This window comes from Tauraco erythrolophus, chromosome 2, assembly GCF_009769465.1.
Source record: "Tauraco erythrolophus isolate bTauEry1 chromosome 2, bTauEry1.pri, whole genome shotgun sequence".
In the NCBI taxonomy this organism is placed as follows: Eukaryota; Metazoa; Chordata; class Aves; order Musophagiformes; family Musophagidae; genus Tauraco; species Tauraco erythrolophus.
The window spans coordinates 75,868,376-75,871,349 of NC_141466.1; the positions used below are offsets into that span (position 1 = coordinate 75,868,376).

At 49.8% G+C, this 2,974-nt stretch overlaps 1 non-coding gene across 1 annotated transcript; it reads left to right on the forward strand.

The window, feature by feature from the left end:
• Positions 1-467: 467 nt before the first annotated feature.
• On the forward strand, positions 468-538 carry TRNAG-GCC (transfer RNA glycine (anticodon GCC)). The gene has a single exon. It is a non-coding gene; the product is annotated as a tRNA-Gly (tRNA).
• Positions 539-2,974: the final 2,436 nt, after the last annotated feature.

The following is a 2,974-nucleotide window of genomic DNA, read 5'->3' on the forward strand; positions in this document are numbered from 1 at the left end:
ATAAACCTGCGGCATTGCGCCCAACCTGTAGATCCCGTTTGTTGCTAAGCAGCCGAGTCTATCCAGACTGGCGATAAGTGACCGCTCCATCCAGGACGCAGTACGCAAGGGCAGTTTCCTGTGACTTCGTGAGCTCGGGATCTGATTTTCCTAAGCCCTGTAGCGTGCGATGTGCTTTCTTTCCCAGAACAACATCCTTTATAACGGTTTGAAGAGCTGTGAGACTGCCACAAAGCAAATGATTACGTGGGAAAAAAAGAAAAAAAAAAAAAATCAGGTTGCACGTGTGGCAACAGGTGCCAACTCTCACCACAGCCCTATGGTAAATACGTTTGAAAATCAAACGCTGCCGTCGCTGCGGGCTTTCAAACGGTCGCGGCGGGGCGTTTGGTAACTCGGGCCTGCGCAGGCGCAGACGGCCCTTGTCACCTTCGACTGACGGAGTAGGAGAAAACTTGCCGCACAAAGCATTGGTGGTTCAGTGGTAGAATTCTCGCCTGCCACGCGGGAGGCCCGGGTTCGATTCCCGGCCAATGCAGTTGCCTTTTTCACGCTGACTTCTTTGTTCTCCCCGCCCTTTTTTAAAAAAAAAAAAAAAAAAAGAAACGAAGAGCTCATCACGGGCAGTAATAACGCTAAAAGAGAGATCAGCGTGTGGGCAGACCTTCAGCCCTGCAACACACAACACCGCCTCGCCGGGCTGGAAGTGACGCAACCGGATTTGCCTTCAAACTGCCGGCGGCGGCGGCGGGAGGAGGCGGGTAAGGCCGGGGGTGGGGTTAAGTGCCGCTGGAGGAGGAAGGGGAAGGAAGGAGCGAAGGGGTCGTGGCCGGTGGGAGCTGTTGCTGCGGTGGGGCCGAGCTCCGGAGAGGAGTAAGTGAGTGAGCGGTGCCGGCGGGATCCTTCCTCCTCGTGGCGGGTGGGCTGCCCGTCTCCCCTCGCCCCGCGGGGGCCGTGCGCTGCTCGGCCCACGGCGAGGGGCTGCCCGCCCGCGGCGAGGGGCGACGCCCTCTCCGCCCCGCGTAGCGCGGGCCGCCTTGAGGGTAGCCGGGCTCCTCTCCGCCCAGGCGGCAGGAGGGTTCCGGTTCCTCTGTCCCGCCGCCTAAGGACCGGGCGCGGCTTTGGAGAGTGAGTCGCCGCGGTCGCTGTTGTCGTGACTGTCGTGACACCCGCGCTTGTGGGTCTTAAGTCACTGCCGTAGCTTACACGTGCTCGGAGCCGCACGGGGCCCCGCCGCGGCGTCCGTCCGTCCGTCCGTTTCGCCGGAACGCGGCTGCCCGCAGGTGTGCGGCTGCTCGGCGCCTGCCCCGGACAGTCGGGCTCGGTGGGCTGCTGTGGGGCGGCACCGGTGGCACTGGTTCGGACACCGAGCTCTGCTTTGCGCCTCTCCCGTCCCCCTCCGACTGTTTTTTTTTTCTCGTCAATGAGGTAGGCTCTTTGCAATTACGCTGGTTTTCTCTCTGGGCAGAGAGAAGCGGTAGGCATGAATCCTAGACACTTAATTCCGCTGCACACCCTTCTAAATTTTCTGAGAAGCTTGCTAGTTTGACATTGACCATCTAAAAGAATGCCAGCCTCTGTGAAATGGGGAGTGAGTCGTATGATTTTTTTTTTCTTTTTTTTTAAAAAAAAATCTTTTGAAAGGCTTAGCCTTGAAAAGGTAAAATCATATGCCAACGGTGTGTGTCTGTCTAATGGTTGGGGGTTTTGTTGTTTTGGGGTTTTTTCCCCACAAACTGCGGAGTATACTTATGTTCGTGGTTGCTGCTGGTTTTTGTTTCACTGCCGTTACTGTTAAATACAGTAAGTGGATGAGAACCAGTTTGTTTAGTATCCAATAAGTCTGGCAACTCTACTGTTTCCCAAGTACTTAAAACAATCACTTGTTGATACCAAGTGTTGGTAGGAATGGATGCTATGAAGTAGGATATTAAAGCTGGAAGGGAGTTCGGAGATGATGCAGTCCAATTGTAGGCCACCATGTCATCTGTAAAAGCTGATTCCTGAAAGCTGTTGCTTTGGTGTTTTTTCCCCTCTTCTGGCCTACTGAGAGAACTTTCCAAATTTTGCGTAGTTACTTTGATATCAGAGCCTGTATAGCAGGCTGAAATAATGGAAACATGTACAGTCTGCCAAAATTCAAGCTCTGGCTTAGTCCAAACATTAAGGTTGTACTGAAGGACCGTTTGGAAGTATTTTCCTTGTATGGCTTGTGCTGTTCTCTGAGTCAGCAGAGTAGCTGATGGCTCCCCGTAGTAACTGATAGACCTCAACATTAATCTTCCCTCCCAACATCTGCTATTGATTTCTTCTTTTCTTTTTTGAAGTTGTGGAGGATTTCTTTGTGAAACAGGATTGCTATTGTGTTCGGTTACAGCTTCCCAAATTCTAATGTATGAATGTGAGCAGAAATTATGTATAGTTGTTCCTTATGATAATTCCTTAAACCTATTATGGAAAACATGATGTATCCCCAGTGTTTTCTTGATGATGGTCAAGCCGTTACCTTTGTAATAAAATTTAGAGATAAGTTCTAAAACCTCATTCTCTAAAGTTATCAGTATCTCAAACCTTTGTTAGGTTTCAACCCCCACTACTCTTGGCTGTTCCAAACTCTAGAAGCATTTTAAGTCTTTGGAGCAAATGATAAAATGTATTCTGTTACTAGAAATGGATTAATTTGATGGGTTTCTATTGTGTTAATCTCAGGGAACCATATGTGCTCGCAGCTAGGGTAGATAGTGAGTATTGTTATTGTGAATTGTGTGTGTTTGTACACAGAGTGGTGTTAAAACTTGCAAGACAGAGTGCTTAGGTTATTTTCTTATATCCTGTTCACTACAAGCTTTACGAGCTCATTACTATTTCAGTTGCTGTTGGAACATATATAACTTCACTGGGCATGATTCATGGAAAGGTCACAGCTGATAAGTGCAGCCCTGCTGCTTTGACATCCTGTTACGTGATAGTACTA